The sequence below is a fragment of the Saccostrea cucullata genome, unplaced genomic scaffold (genome assembly GCF_032062105.1).
Source record: "Saccostrea cucullata isolate Sc308-1 unplaced genomic scaffold, CSIRO_AGI_Scuc_v1 ctg1342, whole genome shotgun sequence".
Classification (NCBI taxonomy): Eukaryota; Metazoa; Mollusca; class Bivalvia; order Ostreida; family Ostreidae; genus Saccostrea; species Saccostrea cuccullata.
This window is the reverse complement of record NW_026931225.1, coordinates 176,879-198,467: the sequence shown is the minus strand read 5'-3', so window position 1 is coordinate 198,467 and position 21,589 is coordinate 176,879. Positions and strand designations below refer to the sequence as shown.

The window sequence follows — 21,589 nt, the reverse complement described above, 5'->3', positions numbered from 1 at the left end:
CATCATTTTAATAACAAAACCTATTAAGGAGACTCCACGTACATAAGATGGAAGTTGATATTTCAATCCATGCCTGTCTGTCTGTGTGTGCGTGTGTGTGTCTAGGGTTTCTGGGTAAAAGTTGGACCCGCTTGATTAAACACACGTAAGTTATGTCTGCAGAAAAACAAAAGCATATCTGCTTCTAGAAAGATAGGGACAATTAAATTTTCAAATATATATACATTTATATATAAAGGTCTTACGCAAGGAAATAGCCAATCAAAATGAACTTACTCAATTACAGTTCTATATAGAGAGTGACAATTTCTTTTTAATTTTTTTCATTTTCGGCATCTCTTTTTATAAATCTACAGTATAAAAGTTGGACTCATGTACTAGGTATATCACATCTTGAGCAGAAGTATCCAACTGAATTAAAGGGTACTCTTTTTAGGTGTGTATGTCGAAACTTCCTGGGTGGTGTGTAGGCTGCTTTCCAACATGTGATACCCACGTGTATGATCGTTGATTTTGCATCAAGATAAAATGCCAACCATGATACGCAGACCTAAAGGGGAAAAAATGAACCAGGAATAATTCCATGTGTTTCATTCAATGTTGCATAGAATTGAATTGCCCATTCATCTGAGGAAAGCATACATTAGGTGTTTGACAATAATGTACATTTCTTGACGAAAGTTACACATACTAAAACGAAGATACAAAATTTCTTTGTAATATCATGTGAGATTTCCAATGTTAAAAACAATATATTTCCCAATCATTAGCTAAAATAATTGCAGGTATTTACTCTTGTTCAATCACTTTGTTTTCAATGATATTACAAGGAGAGAGTTGACAGAAAACATTTGAATTGGACAACCCCTTCTCTCAAGGTGAAATCAAAGGATTTAATTTTATCTTGTTCTTTAATGAGGCAACTCATTATAAAGGTAGTGTATTTCTCTAATTTTCGTGATGTAACTAACAAAGTTTACTGAAATGAACATTTTTATATCATAGAAAATGTGCATATATTCTTAGGATTTTTGGAGAGTTTTTAATATTCAGTTTAAACAGGTTCAGGTATAAGGTTGTGTTCAAAACGTGTGCTAAGAGGTGTCATGTGCCTCGGTAGCGCAGTAGGTAGCGCGTCAGTCTCATAATCACACAAGGGCCATCTGAAGGTCGTGAGTTCGATCCTCACCCGGGGCAATATTTTAGTTCCCTATTTATTTTGTTCTTTAGTATCCCAATTAGCAAAACTTTCATTCTCATTATTTTCTCCCTCGTTTCACTTCTCCGCAAATAAATATTTTCTTGACTAATTTATTGAAAAACAAAGAAAAAGAATATACTGTAGGATTGTTGCGTTCGTTACAAATCGCATTTTTATTCAAAACATACAAATCAAACTACATGTAATAAATTTTACACGATAAACAATGCAAGGGCTGGGAGGGCAGGGAAAACCAAAGACACAAAACAACCTGCGATTCTTTGTAACGAACGTCGCATTAATCGAACATTTCCTGGTAAAAGTATTTATAGTGAGCGCTAAATCGCTCGTGCATGAAAAACCAGTTTTCTTAAGTTTCGAAGTTTCACGGAGAATACCGAAGTAAAAACGTAAAGAAATAAATTTATTTTCTCCCTCGTTTCACTCCTCCGCAAATAAATATTTTCTTGACTAATTTATTGAAAAACAAAGAAAAAGAATATACTGTAGGATTGTTGCGTTCGTTACAAATCGCATTAAACAAAGGACAGTAGGTGCAACAAATCAAAATAATTTTATAATCCAAGATTCATTGAAACCAGAATTTAATGTTCAAGATTGGCTTTTATATAACCGTCTTTGGCTTTATCCGTGACCCACCGACCATGTATTTTAAGCAATCGAACAGACACATTATCATTAGCAGCGGCTGTAACTCCGCCGCTACGTAAACTGTGTAAAGCATATTTAAAACTGTCAAGGCCAATTTCATTTAAAGAAGACAACAATATTTTCCTAGCTCTTGTATATGGCAGAGATTTGAGTTTATTTGAAACTTTGCATTTATTGAGGGATTTTACAAAATTTACATCTGTAAACATGTAATCATTGGAAGACTTATCCATCTCAGACATATCGATGTTTAACCAAAACACAGGGCACAAATCGTTTCCAGTTTTTTCGTATATCACCGAATTTCCTCTCCTGTAGATATCCGTTTTGCTTCTGGGAATATCAATTTCGATGTGAGCACTTTCCCAATTGGTATCACATAATAGAATATTTCATACCAGAAAAACACAATAAACACATCACAAAGGAACTTATCCTCGCATGGATTCAAGTTTGAAGAAAATTCATGAGTCCGACTTATACTGTAGATATACGCTTCCAGAACCGACGTTGATACCCTCTGTTGCACCAAACCTCCCACAAAAATAGCGACAGTAGACGCTGATGCAGGAAGATGCGTAAATGAATGCTTCGAACACCAGTCTCTGAATTTAGAGAAATATATTTCGTAGATCTTGTTCGTTGACTGAGATTTTGTATTTCTCACGATATGCTGCAAAGACTCCACTATGTAGCTAAAAGGAAAATCGACTTTAAACTTGTCAATATTTATCCATTGGCCTTGATAATTCTTCAATGTCTGAAATATATATTAACATGAAAGCACATTAAAATTTAAACCAAATTTGTACAGTAACCAATAATAGCCACGATATTATATCACACATATTTACAAGCAACTTTATCATCAAAATCATAAATTGGAGAGCAGTCCTCCATGATTAAAAATCAGTCATCAAAATACTAGTATATGATTTTCAGAACCAGCATGTTAGATTATAATCTTATATTAGTATTGCAATCATTCAAATCTAGGAGAACAGTCCTCCTTATTGGATAAAAGTCATCCAATCATTTCATTTCAGTATGCAAGCACATTGTACACTGGTTAACAGTCAACCTTTGTGTACTATTCTGTTCATATTTCACGATCAAAGCATGCAATTGAACATATAAATATAGTGTTCAACATTATAAATAGGAGAGCAGTCCTTCATGATTAAAAATATCAGTCATCAAAATACTAGTATATGATTTTCAGAACCAGCATGTTAGATTATAATCTCATATTAGTATTGCATTCATTCAAATCTAGGAGAGCAGTCCTCCTTATTGGATAACAGTCATCCAATCATTTCATTTCAGTATACATGCACATTGTACACTGGTTAACAGTCAATCTTTGTGTACTATTTTGTCCATATTTCACTATCAAAACATGCAAATGAACATATATAGTGTTAAAGTGACTTAATTACGAAACATCCAATCCCAGTGCTATAGCATTACTGATTAATTTGCAAATATCTTACTCCTTTTTGGATAACAGTCATCCAATTATTTCATGTAAGTATGCATGCACATTGTACACTGGTTAGCAGTCAACCTTTGTGTACTATTATGTCCATATTTCACTATCAAAACATGCAAATGAACATATAAATACATCCGTATAGTGTTAAATGACTTAATTACGAAGCATCCAATTGCGGTGCTATAAAATTACTAAATTTGTTAGCACAAATACGTTATTTTTATCAGAACATGAACTTTTTTTTTTTTAATACCCATATCTTTCACAAACCACAAGAACATTAATTGTTTTTTGTTTTTTTTCAAGGAAGACCAAAAAGCTGCTGAATTCCACTTTGGAACAATTAAGGCACCATATACACTGTAGAACCGTAATTTAATACATGTAAATGTTTTAGTGACCTCCCTATCAAATTAATAAATGGGAGGAACAATCCAAATCCTGTGACCAGTCGAAAGAAAATGCGTCGACTGCGCTTGTTCCATGGATCCTAAACAAAGAAAATTTATTTATTTATTTATTTATTTATATTTATTTAGTTATTTTTATTTTATTTTATTATTATTATTATTATTATTATTATTATTATTATTATTATTATTATTATTATTATTATTATTATTTTTAATTTGCAAAGATATCGCAAATAAAACGTCCCCAAACCTTATTGAAAAATGCAACAATATAATTGCTTATGCCCCAAACGACAAAGTTTGCTTCCACTTTTTGCTCTGGTAAAACCCAACCTACAGAAAAAGTGAATATAGTAAAAGCAAGAGATAATAAATCCGCATTCATTGTTCCGATCTGCGAAATTCTACATGTAACATCGTTTTGATTGTGTATATGTAATTTTACAAATTTTATTTTCTAAACAAAACCCCAAAATTTTCACGAACATTTCAACTGTTTTAAGTTCTCTAAAAGTTGAACTTCGAACTCTCTCTAGTTCGGCCCACATAAAATGCAAAACTTTCTTAGTCGAATCTAACATCACTCCACCCCCTTTGAAATCACGAAATCACTAGCATCAGTAAAAACAATGCGTTCCGTATGCGATACCACGGGGAAATAACCCTGGCGGGAATATATATAGGCTTTTAACAAAAGAACTCGAGTTCACACCTTAGAAGCAGTGAAATTTTTATATTTTCATCGAAACATGATGCATTAGCAATAAGCATTGGCAGTTTTTTTTTTTTGTTTTTTTTTTTTTATTATTATTATTATTATTATTATTATCTTGCTATACAAAACTCTCTTATTTATATCGCGGGATACCAATCAAAAAGACTTCTTAATTCTACTCAAAACCGAGCCATTCTAACTTTGCATAGAACTCTTACTTGTAGCATCAATAATAATAAACCGGCTTGCAACAAATGTTTTTGAATATTCTGTAAAAATAAAATACAGTTTTGTTTGATCGCAAACCCAGCTCTCGTCTAAATACATTAATAAAACTCCATATGCTTTAGCTCTCCAAAACAATACTAGTGGTCTAAATACTTTAGTAAAATATAACCAGCACTATTGAGACCGAAGGGTAGGACTGTGAATACGAAATAACGCTTTGGGCCATTGAAGTTCCAGATTAAATTTACATGATGATAAACACTTGTTAGATAGAATTTGATCATGAATAAACCTTTTGGCAAGATTGAGACCCTCTGAAGACCCCTCGAATTTGAAATTTCTCTTTAAAACGCATGCATTCAATTGTCTAAAATCAACAATCAACTTTTGATTTTTATTCAATGGAGCCGAAACGTTCAGTGGATTAACAAAATTGGCGGTTCAAATCATTCGATGGCTAACTCTTCTCATCAATTCTAAAATGTACGTTTCAATAACGGGGGAGGGGGCGCTCTGCTATATTGATTTTTTGTTAGACAAATATACAACTTTAGAATACATGTATGATATAAATTCTATACTTTAACCAAATTTGATAACATTTAAAATATTATTGTTTTGTTTTATAGCATTCTTATAATTCAAGAGATTTTTTTTTTTTTAAACAATCTTAAACTAAAACAATTGAATTTTCAGCAGACACTGTGAAAGTCAGATTTATAGTCTAACAAATGACTATTATACTCAACTTCATTCTGAACCTCGCAATCTCTCCTCGTTGAGCTGAAACTGTTGTTTAATAAACTGACAGCGTCAATGACATCAAAATCCTGTCCAGAATTGAAGCTTGTCCCTGTACGTTGTTTTTAAGGGAAATCTCTTTTAGAAGTTGAACTTGAAAATAAAACTCTGTAATCTAAACATACCAAAGACACAAAACAACCTGCGATTCTTTGTAACGAACGTCGCATTAATCGAACATTCCCTGATAAAAGTATTTATAGTGAGCGCTAAATCGCTCGTGCATGAAAAACCAGTTTCTTAAGATACGAAGTTTCACGGAGAATACCGAAGTAAAAACGTAAAGAAATAAATATAAGATGGAAGTTGATATTTCAATCCATGCCTGTCTGTCTGTGTGTGCGTGTGTGTGTCTAGGGTTTCTGGGTAAAAGTTGGACCCGCTTGATTAAACACACGTAAGTTATGTCTGCAGAAAAACAAAAGCATATCTGCTTCTAGAAAGATAAGGACAATTAAATTTTCAAATATATATACATTTATATATAAAGGTCTTACGCAAGGAAATAGCCAATCAAAATGAACTTACTCAATTACAGTTTTATATAGAGAGTGACGATTTATTTTTTTTTTTTCATTTTTGGCATCTCTTTTTATAAACCTACAGTATAGAAGTTGGACTCATGTACTAGGAATATCACATCTTGAGCAGAAGTATCCCACTGAATTAAAGGGAACTCTTTTTTAGGTGTGTATGTCGAAACTTCCTGGGTGGTGTGTAGGCTGCTTTCCAACATGTGATATCCACGTGTATGGTCGCTGATTCTGAATAGTTTCCTCCTTTTTGCATCAGGATAAAATGCCAACCATGATACGCAGACCTAAAGGGGAAAATTGAACCAAGAATAATTCCATGTGTTTCATTCAGTGTTGCATGGAATTGAATTGCCCATTCATCTGAGGAAAGCATACATTAGGTGTTTGACAATAATGTACATTTCTTGACGAAAGTTACACATACTAAAACGAAGATACAAAATTTCTTTGTAATATCATGTGAGATTTCCAATGTTAAAAACAATATATTTCCCAATCATTAGCTAAAATAATTGCAGGTATTTACTCTTGTTCAATCACTTTGTTTTCAATGATATTACAAGGAGAGAGTTGACAGAAAACATTTGAATTGGACAACCCCTTCTCTCAAGGTGAAATCAAAGGATTTAATTTTATCTTGTTCTTTAATGAGGCAACTCATTATAAAGGTAGTGTATTTCTCTAATTTTCGTGATGTAACTAACAAAGTTTACTGAAATGGACATTTTTATATCATAGAAAATGTGCATATATTCTTAGGATTTTTGGAAAGTTTTTAATATTCAATTTAAACAGGTTCAGGTATAAGGTTGTGTTCAAAACGTGGTGTGCTGAGAGGTGTCATGTGCCTCGGTAGCGCAGTAGGTAGCGCGTCAGTCTCATAATCACACAAGGGCCATCTGAAGGTCGTGAGTTCGATCCTCACCCGGGGCAATATTTTTAGTTCCCTATTTATTTTGTTCTTTAGTATCCCAATTAGCAAAACTTTCATTCTCAGTAGCATGTATAACTACAAGAAACTGAGGATGTTTGTTGGAGACCTCTGCTATCTCGTGAGAGGCAAAAAAAATGGAAAACCTCCGGCGGGACTCGAAACCGCAATCCCCGGCTTAGGAGGCCGGTGCCTTATCCATTGGGCCGCGGAGGCATTAGATGTCTTGATATAAAATGCATAGAAATAGCTAAAAAAAAACAACTAATAATACGTTTAACAAAAACCCAAACATAAGGAATCTTCAAAGGTCCACAGAAACTGTCCCTGATACCCAACTCTTTTCCAAAATGCACACTTTTCAACAAAAGACAAAAGGTGGTAGTTTCATATATGTAACTCTCTGCATTTTGACTTCTTGAAGGTGTTGTATAGCCAGTTTTGTGGGTGCTATGCAAATGAATAAAAGCATTTATAAGTGAGTATTTGAATATTGAAATAAGTAGACGGAGTATTCGCGTTCAAATGTCAGATTCGAAACTAACTGCAATCCCTTAGAGGATTGGCTTTACACTATAAAATTATAAGTTCAAGGTTTAGATAAATACAAATAATCAATGGAAGGTATTTTCTCGATTTTGTTCATTGTGTTATTTTTGTTGATCATTCGATTAAGGAAGAAGATTGTAATAATTCAAAATATCGTTAAAGACATATGTTAACAGAATATTTGTTTCAATTGACTTTTTTGAGTGGTTCAAATCGATCAGATTTCCATGTTGGCATACAGTCAAAAGAGATTTGTTTTTAATATATATTTACAGGTACTAGGCAAAAAAGATTTATTGTATTGGAGGATACAAAATGCAAGTCCGCGTAGCGCTTAGCTTCAACCATGAATTGAGGTTCGGCCATCCAATGAGATGAAGGCAAACCATGATACTAAACCACAATTTGACAAATCAGATAAAGGCAAACCAGAATTGCAAACCACAAATTATCGAATCAGAAGTTCGTTTTTTATTGGACTCCATTTGGTAAACAAAGATGCTCTTACAACGCACTTTGAAAAATTACAGACTTTGAAAAAAAATTTCAAAGTGCGTTAAATTTGGGACCAAATCAACGCACTTTGCAAAAATAAATTTTCTTTTCAAAGTGTGTTAATATAGACTATATTAACGCCCTTTGAAAAACTGTGTATGGCTTGGTCAATGCTCTTGCAAATCTTAGGTATGATGAATAGTTGAATCCTTTAATAACTTTTCGGTGATGCGGTCACTTAATTCAGGATGTGAAAGTGGGCGATTTTGATTTTCCATACTTTGAAAATTCTCTCTCTCTTAAATGTTTTACTGTACTTAATTAATCTTTTCCAATTTGCATGCATTTTGCGTAAACTAATTTATTCAAAGTTTTCAACGTCATACCGGTTATGTAAATACATATATTTGGGTGTAGCATAAGCATCGGTACCAGGAGGGGGGGGGTATATGTACACAATTCTTTTGCAAAGATATACATAATATAGGCATTGAAAATTGGGGCTTATCTTGGGGGTCCACTTTCAATTTGCTACCAACGGCTATGTACGATATCTGAGAAAAGAGACATTTGCAGAGAGACTATCAACTCGTCTTCTCCTTGTTCTTAATAAGGTTAAATGAGTACATTTAACCAAAAAGTTTTTCGATAGATGTAATTATTGCAATTTTATTCTCTCTATTACTAAAATCTAAGTTTAATTTTTTTGTTTGATACATATTTTTTCAAAGTGCGTTAAATGTCCCCTTGGTAAAAAATGTTTATGTACACTCTTAACGCACTTTTTTAACGAAAAAAATTTCAAAGGGCACTTTGAAAAAAAAAATTTCAAAGTGCATTGATTCTGTCCAAATTTTAACGCACTTTGAAAAAAAATTTCAAAGTGTGTTATATTTTCAAAGTGCGTTGCCACAATGCTGTCTTTTGCTGGGACTAATAGAATCAATATAATATAGCTCCATGATGGTTTCAAATTAGAAATCAAAAATCATGAACCTTATATTGTACATCTATCACACCTTCGCGTTAGATGCGTGTGCTTGCTGCTAGGGTGGACTATTGGTTAATGAAGATAAAGCCGCTTTACGATTTGCAGACCTTTATTACTCTATTTCATTTTCCAGTTCTTTTGAGAAAAAATTCTAAGAGTTATTCACTTTTCTGAACTTGTGACATGATATTAAGTATCTTCCAAAGAAAAATTTGTTTGTATCATCTGTCCTTAAATAAACATCATGGGAAAGTCAAGTATTTAAAGTTAAAAATACTTGAAGGACCGGGGGAATATAATAGAAGTCCTCGATTTGATTTTCATTATGATAAAAGAAAATCATTTATATACCTGCAGTGAAAATTTACAATTTATTCTTAAACTTTTTTTGAATAAGACTGTTCAAAAAAACATAATTACATGTCATGTGTATATATATTACTTGAGGCAGTCTGTTGATCAATATTAAATGGATAAAGTAAATAATCAAATAACAAAAATATTAATAGAAAAATTGGATTCAAATAATTATTTAATTACATGTTCTTCATTTGTTAGAAATCATGTTCAATTTATCTTACCGTAACATTACTGTAACAAACATTTTGACAGATCTAGATACGTGTATATTATTGTCACCATTCAACGTCAAGGTTTACTAATTCAGAACTGCGGTTAAAAAAACCTTGACATTGTGAGTATGTTGTTCTTTTTTCTCTTATAACACTGAAGTCAATACAACTGACCGTGTAATAGGGGAATGCCCATCAAAATATCTGGTCATTCCTATATATAGATACCATACCTACTAATGCCTTTACTACAAAAAGGCGGATCCATATTTACAAAATACTAATATATTTTCATATTTACATGTACACCAGTTCGATCTGATTCAACACTTTAAGACTAAACTTTTAAATATGGACAAATAGATGTAAATAGCGTATATCAACTTGTTGATCAAAACATATGGAACGATTTATAAAAATTAAAACTACCTGCTCAGAATATGATGAACGTTAATCATCTAATTATGTATCCCGTGATAGCTCAGTTGGTAGAGCGGAGGACTGTAGTGGCTATGTAAAACTGAAATCCTTAGGTCGGTGGTTCAAATCCGCCTCGCGGGATTACATTTTTTTTCTCGGATTTTAAGACTTTCCACCAATCATAAAAATATACGTGTCCATTCACTAATTTTTCATTTATTTACGTCTTATATGTATAAAAGGTGATATGGCAAGAAAGAGGATCAGTTTTGCTTGAATTTATTTTGTTCTTTCTTTTTAACGCTACCTTCCGTTAAAAATTAAGTGTCTTTCAGAAAATTTCCATATTTTTTAGCCAGTTGAATTGATTCTTCAAATATACACACCCAAAGAGAAAACACTTTTAAAGAAATCATCAAGAACCTCAGCATGCAGGAAAATATCTCTGAAAGTTCACGCAAGTTATTTTCCTCTTCCCTTCTTTTTTCCTTCTTTCGTCTCACCAACCGGCTCTTCTTCCCTGCATTAGTTAAAAGAAAAAGAATGATAATTTTTTAATTTATCCATCTTTCTGTCAATCTGTTCACTATACTATCTCGTAACTAAAATATTTTTAATTTACGAGTGCATTTCTATATCTTAAGCTTTATAAATTAAAAAAAAATCAAACAGAAACAAATCTGTTAATTTGTGTACATCTACTGCGTTTCTGATCCATGAAAGAAAATGAATAAATTGCAAATATGGATTCAAATGGATAAGCATGACATTGTGCAATTTACAGAATAAAAACTAGTATTTAATCCTTGCTGTACAGACTGTACTGACATGTACATCGTTCTTATTACCCCCTCCCCTTTCCTAATTACCTTTCCCACTGCGTCCATTTCACACAAACTCTTCAAAGTCGCCGGAGATACTTGATTACGTCACCGATGCACCTGGGCCGAGAGGTGTCGGCTGCTGCCTACAGAGAGGCGCTGACTGCAAGCGTGAGAAAAACAATGATTTTGGTCAACACTCGGTCACTCTGCAGCGACATCCGAGCGAAACAGGTCACAAGTTCTGTAGAAAATAGGAAAATTTTACACACAGAGAGAGGGGTAAGTTTTAAAAGATTAGCGTTAATTTCATGTATATATAATTTATTCAGATTTCGGATATGTAGTGCTCATAGCCATGTGAAATTTGCTTTGGTGTTGTTGGGGTTTTTTTTATCCGTGGATCGAAAACGTTCCTAAGTTTCAATACAACTGTACATGTCTAAGGTGTTATTAATTTTTTTGAAGGGAAATCTTCGTTGCATTTCATGTACATGCACTACTAAGTCAGAAACGTACTGACATTCCCATTTTTTACTGACAAACTTAGAAAATTACTGACAATGTGCTGTCTTTACTGAAAAACTTAGACAATTACTGACCTTTTTACTGCCGGTACTGATAAACTTAGAAAAGTGCTGACAATCTTAGTCGGTGCTGAAAAACTTAGACAATTACTGACCCGTTTACTGTCCTTGCTGAAAAACTTAGACAAGTGCTGACATTTACTGATAATTACTGTCCCTATTGTTCTCGCTCTCGGGGAGACTGCAGTGGTGTGAAATGGATTTTTTTTTATTTTAACATAGATTATCATTTCATTTATTTATTTTTTCATATATTTTTTAACTATGTCCAGATGATATCTTTGGAAAAAAAATGCTTCTTTGGTCTATTTATAGAAAATTGATTTGTAAAAAAAGAGAAGGGATAAAAAAAATTTCAAAACCTTCAAAAAGATAAGCAATTAAAAAAAGATAAAAATCTTCCTTTAGTAGTTAGATACCAGGTATGAAATTTTACAGAGGTCTTTTCCTTTTCATAATTAAACAATGTTATTGCATGACATGCATTTTATAAATATTTTCTTAATTAACGTTGACTCCCTGACTTTCTTTAATATTAAATTAAAGAAATAAACTGTAAGGTTAGATGTGTTTTATTCAATTTTGATTTAATTTATTCAAATTAGTTTGAATAATTTCAATAAACTCATAGCGCGCGGTGAGGCCGTGGGTGCCCCCTTTTGAGGAAAGGCGTTTTTTTTTTATAGTTTTCATATTATGTAAAATTTTAAATTATGTGGAGGCCGCCCATATTTGTTTTTGTGCAGTCAAACATACCCTAACATATTCTATCAATGGAAAGATCGCTGCATATCATTTCTTCCCCTGCACCCGGTTGCATCTTCATGGCATCGTAGAATTCATTGATTCAAGTTTATTTATACATTTAATTCATATTTTAATTTCAAATTAAAACTTACAGCAAAACCGGCCGTTAAATGTGATATTTTGAAGCCCTTTTTCAGCCCAGTTTTGGAAATGTATGTATACTTTTTAAAAGCAAGTTTTACTCTGAGCCATAAATAGTTTTAGGCCTGCTATCATCGAAGAGATCATAGAGTATTGATGGCTAAGATAACGAGGCACTGACTGTCCTTACGATTTTGATGTCAATTACCATCATTAACACCGGTGTGAAACGCACGAACCACAGATTGTTTACGGTACAAGATATGTAGGCGGGCTGTTACGTATAAGTGTTTGGAAGCAATTCGAAAAAGATGGACGTGAGGGGGCTGCAAAGTTAACACGTTGTCTAAAATTTTGTAATTCTTAAGTTTGACAAACTTATTCCTTGGACGTGCAATGTGATCCTAAATCAGACAAATACAGCGTCTGCATTTCGTTTAGGTCATACACATTGTCATACACGTACATGTACATACATGTCATGACTCTCCCGCCCTTAAAATTAATATCACCCCCGCCCAACCCCATCATATTTGCAATTTTTTTTCTGTATCTGAGATATTTCCGTACTTTCTTTGCGTCTTTTGTGGAACTTGTTTACTTAAATAAATAAAGAAATAAACGTAAATAAGATTTTATATTGGATCAAATTATTGACAATGACAAAAATCATATATTTTAGATTTCTCAAAAGTTGATATGTGCTTGTTTTAGAATTCGCTATCTGTGCTAAGATCGATAACTCTTGGATTTACTTGAATATTCCGACTTAATAACTTTCAATAGTATTGAAAATTTTAAAATACCCCCTAAAACTATGATATAAAGGATTATATTATGCGTAGTTATATCAAGTTTTACAGCGTCCTGTTTATGAAGCTTCCTTTAAAAAAATATCCTGATTTGGGGCTAAGATTAAATTTTTAACCTGTAGCCTAGAACTTGAGTAGAATGCTATGCCCATGGTTCATAACCATGATAACATCGACCAGCTTGAAACGTAACACGTACACGTTTGATAGGGCTTATATTCAGGTGATTTAAGGGCTTCCTAAATTATTATTACTTTCATAATATTGGCATATAATAAAATTTAACATTACGATACTAACTAAGAATCCTTGAAGTCTGTGGTAAAGACATTATTAGTTATCCAGGTTCAATCATGGGTTTTTTAAAAATCCTTTTACAGTGATCTAAGTCAATTTACTTTCCTTTATGAAATATGTTTTTCATACACCCTGAGGCCGAAGGCCGAAGGGTGTATTTTCTACTATTGCGGCAGATACACCCCGCGATTGTGCATTGCACAAGGGGGCGCAACCCCGAGTGTGATGTGAACCTGGATAACGAATTTATTTCCTTTGTACCCATAACAATGCTTTAGAGTGTGTCTCAACATATCGATTTGCTTCGTATTATAGAAAAACTATGCATTGTGACGTCACGTTTTATTTACACCCGGCTCAAGTCGGGTGCACGGATATTTACACCCGACTTTGTAACCAATCAAAGCTCGTGTTACAAGCTAGATAGGAAATAATTAAATTTATCACGTGGTTTCTCGCATATACAACTCTGTATTATCTAAATTCTACACCTTATGCATCATGTATAAAGAATTAGCTTGTTCAAGTTTTAAAGGTAGAGCGCTTTTGCATTTTAGTTTTCATGTGAGAGGTACCGGGGGTTTCTAGTAATATTTGGATTTTTAACCTGGATTCTCCAAATTTTTTTTTTCTATTTGGATTGAGCTTGTTTGATATATCAAAGGGTTCTACATTGTTACCTTTATAATTTTGCCATATAATTTTCGGTAAATAACTAAGAATCCTTGAAATCGTAACACCTATAATAATTTTTAAAAGTTAAACGTATTACGTATTTTTTATTTAATGAAAATTTCGGTGTAATTGATAGGTACGCGAACTCCTGTGGAATTATTTACCAATTTCCATTATTATTATTTTGTAATTACATACATTATATTTGTGGATGAATAGCTTTCCATTATTAAATGAATAATGAAAATTCCGTAAATCGATGAATATTCAGATATTCCTTGTTCGGAAGTTACATTATTATAATAAGCAAAATTATTTATAGGTTTTAAAAGTATGTTTATTTCATTAGCAAACTTATACTTAGTATGTAGATCTAACTAGAATCATATGTTATTTAATTATAAAATTATTTCAAAACACAAATGACCGTTAGTCTACAAGAGTAATCTGTCTTTGTATGTTCACATGTATAATTTGCGATGAAATCTTTTTTTTAGGTTAGATTTTAATGTAAAGACTATTTATTGTTAATTTTAGGGACGACACAAAAAGATTACATGAATCAACAATGTTTTTTTTTATTTCGATCCATGCTGACAATGTTGATATTTGCGACCATGCAGCATGTATCCACTGATTCGATATACTGTATGATAAATTCGAGTTGTGTTTCTAACATAGCTCTCAATAAAAAAATTACCAAATAAAATAGATATATGCATTTAGTGATTCATTGAAAAAAGTACATATAAAAATAGAGAGGGGACACGTACATGCCATGAACACTTTAGGTGTGTGGTATTTCAAAGTGCATGGTACTGATATATGATATAACCTGTTAACATTTACAGAAAGGCATATGCATGCGAATATCAATTCATGAAATCCTTGGACTTAAAACTAAATCGAAACCGAATGATTTTCTACAATTCCGAAATTGCATTGAAAATAAGACCACATGCGAAAATCATTAAAATAAAATAGAAAAACTTGTTGTCATATTTTTAAAAAATGTAACAGCCAAAATAAAATTGTTACGATTCCGGAGAAATATCGTTTTGTTAATTCATACTTTACCAAGTCGATATTGAATAGAACAAAGGGTTGAAAGATCATTGCAAAATCTATTTTTAAATACCACGTGCTCTCTTACAATATTATCTGATTTAAAATACCAATCATTCGATCTCCTTAAAATTAAAGTTATAATGTGTATAAGCCCGTGTAGCTCAGTCGGTAGAGCATCAGACTTTTAATCTGAGGGTCTAGGGTTCGAGTCCCTACATGGGCGAATGTTTTTTCACCTTTTTAAGAGGAAAATGTTTTTTTTTTTCTGTCAAATATGTAACAACTGATTTTTTTTTCTCTAAATGTTCCTACTCCCTGAAATCATTCTTTTCTATTCGATCAAGCGGCTGATTAAAAAGACAACACTATTGTTTGATTGGCTAGGCCGTTACTATTTATCACAAGGATGTGTCTTTCTGAAGATATGTAAATTGCCTCCTTATTTGTATTCATGTACTATTGTTCGTTTTCAAAATAATGTGATGCTTAATTTTCATTTGATATATACTTGTAGAGTTTATCTTGTTGATTAAATGTTACATGTATCATGTAATAGCAAATAAAAGTTATTAATGTATGGTCAATGCTTAAACATTGTGCATTAATTAAATGCATGTTACTTGTATCCACAAACCTTGTGATGTGCTACATTTTTATTTGCCATCAATCTACATGTAGTGTGCAATTTACGCCCGGGGAAAAATTACTATTCATATTTTAAAATTTTTTATTATTTGACCCCTCCTTTCAGCGATTTATCTTGTATTTCTTTGCTGATTGAATGTTTTGTACGCCTATATTTATTTTAAAAAACTTAAAAAAAAAATTTTTGAAAATAGGGTATGATTTTTAAATATTATGTAGATGTATGTTCGTCATGTGACCAAATTCCATAAAGGCTTCAATTTCTGATTTTTATGATAGACTTTTTTTTCATTCACCAAACTATATTTCCATGTCGGCAAATGTTAAAAAATAATGACTTTTTACATATATTTATAGACATTTTTCCCCCAAAAATTCCAACAATATATTTCAACACATTTGAAAATGTCGATCTTTTTATGATGTCACTGTGAAATTACATTGATTAACTAATTTCAAAACAAATTTTAAGTTAATGATCATGAATCGAACCTTTTTATACTCTAGCTTAAAATGCATTGGTTATAAAGCTGTAAAATTAGTCAAAACATTGCCAAATGTAAATATTACAATATAGAATTGAATTACAGCCTGGTAAATGTGCTACATTAAAAGTTTAAATCTATAAACTTATCTATAACTAATAGAAAAAAATGAAACTTTAGATTTTAACTTTTAATGTATCAATTACTTTTGAAGTCGATAATTATTAAAAGAAATTAGTTTGAAGTTAAGAATATAAAAGTAAAGCAAGTTTAGTCTTATATTTACCATCTGGATGTATATACAATGAATTAATAAAGAAACATTGATTAAAAATAAAAGAAGAAAAAATACAGTACCTGTGTTTGCTTTGTTTCTGTAAAAATATATTATTAATGTGAAGTTATCATCAAAAAGGTCTGCAGCAGGACTATTTCATCTTCATGGATCAGAGGTTTTCAAGATTTACCTTTATTATAATTTCATGTTACTTTAAAATATTGTATATGTTATTTTATAAAAAGTTTCATTTTCTCCTCCATTGAAACATACCCTAAAAGGGCGCTAAGTTTTGAATACTGGCAGTACTTTATGATGTCTAATCAATTAACAAAAATTATTTTCTTGGAAATGAGCCATAGGTCTTTCGGGGAACTTAAAATTAATTTTCTTAATATGGAAATGCTGAAAATGACCGGCAGAAATTGAAAAGGTCAGTACTTCTTTATCCTCGTTCCTCTGTTTTGACCCAAAGACAAGTTAAAAGGAGGTTTTGAAACAAAGGAATTCGGAGAATATTTGATTAAGGAAACGTTTTGACAAGACAAAAGAGTGACTCAGCCATTTCTAGATTTAAGGTCAGTTTTTGACCAGTTCATAGCAACTGTCTTCTAACGATCTTCTCCTTGTTTTATGTTTTGCATACAAATAAGATTTTAAATTTGTCGATTTCATTTTATGATTAAAAAAATAAAGATTTTTGTTTATTAATTTCCCTTTAAATGTACTTAAAAATGTGTATCAAATACAAATTGTATCTTTTTTATTTATAAAAAGATGTCCAATTTGATTCTACAAGTAAATGTTTATTTACTATTTTAAAAATTCTTGTTTTTATCTATTTAAAGGGAATTTGGAAATCTTACAAACATTTTCCATTAGAGGAATCGCTAGTGTTTTCAGAGAAGGTACCTTTATGTTTCAATTTCATGTTTTCTTTGATGGAATTAATATTTTATTGATGGAATTATTTTATAAAAAGTTTCATTTTCTCCTGCATGAATAAACGGAACTGACACCTAAAATAGGTAACTAAAAGAATTTTATACCAAACCTTTTTGTACTCTTTCCGAGATTTTCCAACATTAATTTGTAAATGTTTTTATGTGTAAATTCTTATAATTTTTTGTCCTAAATCATGAATTCCTTAATAATTACTGAATCAATTAGGATGAATCTTTTATATCATGGTATTTTATGCTTTGTTAAAAATTTAAAATATTGTGTACTAATTCTTTATATGTTAAAACTGAGTTTCACATTATTAGATTCAAACAACCAATCGCAAAGATGCAAGCATTGCACCATTTGAATGCATTAATATTAATCTCTCTCTGTCTCTCTCTCTCTCTCTCTCTCAGCTTGCTTAAAATTAACGTTTTGAATTTTGAATATCAGTAAAGATACTGATATTTTTTCTGAATCTTTTAATTGCAAAAAGTAACATTTCTAAACTTCTAAACTATACAGACCTGTGGCGGATCCTCGAATCTTCAAAAGGAGGGAATAGTTTGCGATCAGGATAAGGGCCGACAGTCACACCATAAAATAAATTTAGTAAATCTTAGATATGTATTTTGGACACGAAAGAGGGCCCTGGCCCCCTTTAAACCCGCCAGTGCGGACAAAATTGCATCGGGGTTATCTGAGGTCGGGGACTGCAGGGAAACTCAGATGGGAGGAAAATAACTCAGGCGATCCTGTGGAGAGATTAATTTTATACAATTTCTGTCATTATGAATCATAACCTTATTGATCTTGATCAAGGGAAACGCCATCAATTAGTTCACTTTTCCTCACTTAATTGGTTTTTGTATTTTATTTGGTACAAACATTTTCCCACTGAAAACACAGTGGTTATTTGGTTGTAGCCAGCTCTCTTGAAATGCTTTGCAATTGAGTAAATCGATCATTTTATTAACGATGAATTGTGCTTTAATGATAGGGTGTGATTTCTATCAAGAGGAATGCTCTTAAAAATGCAATAGTCCTTCAAATAAAACAACACGTAAAAAGGCTTCAGAAATGGATGTTTTCCGGTAAACTATTGCGTTTTAAGGATGTCCATTTAACGGCATTTCTTTCACTTCGATATTAATTTTTTTGTAGAAAGAATTCATATTCTTTTATTAAAATGATAGTAGATTGATTTTAAATTACTTGATATTAAATGTGTTTTTGAATTGATCTATTTCAGATTACTTTTGGTTATGGTATAAAGCAGAAAGTACATGTATATCGTGGGCATTTGACTGGCAAAATTAAGCAAAATTTTGACATTCATAAATAAGAAATGTTGGTGTCCATAAATATTGCTTTTTATAAGTATACAAAGTCAGGGAAATCAGGTTCGGTGTAACAAATCAGGTTCGGTGTAACATATGTTTAGTTCATACTAACTTGCAATTATATTTGAACACATACATGTAATAAGTACAGCCAAGGAAAATTTGAAATAATGAATAGGGGTCTAATATTGGATGAACTTAAATATGTTCAAAACAATTATTTAAATATAGGGAGAAGTTGCTCAAAAGATATTGAAATTAAAGTAGAAACATGATTTTTTTTTATTGGGTGGGGATGAAGATGAGAAAAAATAAATGTTAGAAAGTGGATTTTGTTAGCACTTATTGAATAAGTGTACGGCTATATTGATATGCACGGAAGTAAAATCAAGAATTTGGAAAAAAAAAATGGGGGGGGGGGTGTATCTATACCCGGTTTATATATATTTCTGTAAGTAGTTTCGATATGTCTGTTTGTTTGTTTTTTTTTTTGTTTCTTTTTGTTTTTGTTTTTTTTTTTTTTTTTTTTTTTTTTTTTGTCTTCTTTTCCTTGTAAAAGTGGCAAAATGATTGTAAACACAATTCTTAGGTATATTATAAGAAACAAAGAAGTTCAAACCGAATTGTAATTTTATATGCAATCTCAATTAGTACTATTACTGCTTTTTTCATCCCGTAAGATTTTGTTGGGATACTAGTATTAAATGAGATAAAAAATCTGCCATAACATCTTTAGATATTAGTATGGGAGAATTTTGTAAGGGTCTACATCGTATGGAAGTTCAGATTGACATATGGCCACATATAAAATCCCATCAAAGCTGCAGGAAAACTTGGATTGATGTCTATTGTCTAACAAAAAGGGTTGTTGAAAGTTTGAACTGGAATTTCTAAGCGACCAATTTTTTTCAAAATTGTAATACAATCTCAGGCACTGGTTCAATTCGTGTGAAAGACGAATTTGACGAAATTTTCTTCTTTGTTCATTTACTAGTATTTTTTTTTTATTGAGAAACCCCATTCTAGAAGCTGGTATTTACAAATGTACATTAAAACCTGTACAATGTTGAAATACAAATATCCAATTTTAAAAGGAAAATAGTTACTTGAAGATCTTTTAAAAACTTTCATGAATTTGATTTTAAAAAATTATTGTGTTTTTTTAACTGTATGGAATTTCTAGTATTTTTATTTTCATCTCTCAACTGAGCAATAACAAGCTAATTCAGAGAATTTGTGTCCCCCGCTTAGGGAAAAAGTAAACCATGCGCAGTTCGTGGAGGGGGGGGGGTGTCAGATCCCCCTGACTTAAGTTGTAAATAATTAAATTTGTAGAATTATTATATGTATACAAATAAAATACATGTATGTCAATATGCATATAAAGATTTGATTGCTTATTCTTTATTACGTGTATAGAAGATTCTTTTTATACGGAATATTTATCACACTGTAATAATGATTTTATAACCTCATAAATTTTTCATTTCACATGCTGAATACTATCATTTAGTTTAAAAAAAAGTATTTAAAAAAAAAAAAAAAAGCAGAAACCGAGATTCGATCCCGGAACGTCTCACACTCGAAGCGAGTGACATGACCACTGGACCACGGAATCGCTTAACACGATGAGAAGTATATGCAGAACTGAAGTCACATATATGTATATATTCATGTTTTCATGTTCGGTATTCTCAAAATTTTACACAATCCATGGTGTTTGATTTATTTAGCCTACATTAAACAGTTCTAATAGATGTAATAAGAACATAAAGTCCGCCGAGAACCTGTTTTATACGCAATAACTCTCCTCATGCCCCTGCGCTAAAAATAGCGACATGTAATACTATAAATACTAATAAAACAACGGGGCGGGGCACTTTGAGAGGGGCGAGAGACGTCCTAGGGAGTTTTGGTATAAAATTACATTGCATAAGCTCAAAATCTTCTTGAAATATCGCCCGGAAATGATAGTATTACACACAGACAGAATGTATAAATTTACGACCTTGAACTTTAACCTTTTGACCTTAAAATCAATAGGGGTCTTCCTTAGGCCACAGGGAGTTGTTATATAAAATTTCATTGCAATAGCTCAAATGGTTCTAGAGATATCGTGTGGAAACGAAAGTGTTTTAACAAACAGAATTTGCTTATTTATGACCTTGAACTTTGACCTTTTGACCTCAAAATCAATAGGGGTCTTCTTTAGTCCATAGGGAGTTGCTATGCTAAATTTCATTACAAAAGCTCAAAGGGTTCTCGAGATATCGTGTGGAAACGAAAGCGTTACAGACAGACAGAAAGACGGACGGACGGACGGACGGACAGACGGACGGACGGACAAACCCAAATTAATATCCCCCACTTTTCAAGCGGGGGACAAAAATAAAGGATATTCATTGATAAACTTTGTTTTGTTTAATGGGGTATATTGGTAACCCTTTGTTATCATGTTATTAGGTGCAGTACTAAGCAAAAAGGTTAAAACTCGCTCAGTCCTTATGAATAGATGAAAAACGGAAGCTGTTACGGCAAAACAGCACTATAGGTGTATACGTACGTACGAACAAAGCCATCCTCTGAATAGTTGATAAATGATGTACAAATTTTCATCTGCCCACAACATTGAACTAGTTAACGCTATTCAATCTTTTCTATATCTACAGCAGCCTGTGTACCGAAAAAATTAATTATGTATAAGAGAAACAGTGATGAGAAAAGATG

General features: G+C 32.0%; 4 non-coding genes across 4 annotated transcripts; all 4 read left to right on the top strand.

Moving 5' to 3' along the window:
- The first annotated feature begins 1,110 nt into the window (after positions 1 to 1,110).
- Trnam-cau (transfer RNA methionine (anticodon CAU)) lies at positions 1,111 to 1,197 on the top strand. The gene is given in 2 exon segments: positions 1,111 to 1,147; positions 1,162 to 1,197. It is a non-coding gene; the product is annotated as a tRNA-Met (tRNA).
- A 5,710-nt stretch (positions 1,198 to 6,907) lies between these two features.
- Trnam-cau (transfer RNA methionine (anticodon CAU)) lies at positions 6,908 to 6,994 on the top strand. Its single transcript is given in 2 exon segments — positions 6,908 to 6,944; positions 6,959 to 6,994. It is a non-coding gene; the product is annotated as a tRNA-Met (tRNA).
- A 3,075-nt stretch (positions 6,995 to 10,069) lies between these two features.
- Trnay-gua (transfer RNA tyrosine (anticodon GUA)) lies at positions 10,070 to 10,160 on the top strand. Its single transcript is given in 2 exon segments — positions 10,070 to 10,106; positions 10,125 to 10,160. It is a non-coding gene; the product is annotated as a tRNA-Tyr (tRNA).
- Positions 10,161 to 15,317: 5,157 nt separating this feature from the next.
- Positions 15,318 to 15,390, top strand: Trnak-uuu (transfer RNA lysine (anticodon UUU)). The gene has a single exon. It is a non-coding gene; the product is annotated as a tRNA-Lys (tRNA).
- Positions 15,391 to 21,589: the final 6,199 nt, after the last annotated feature.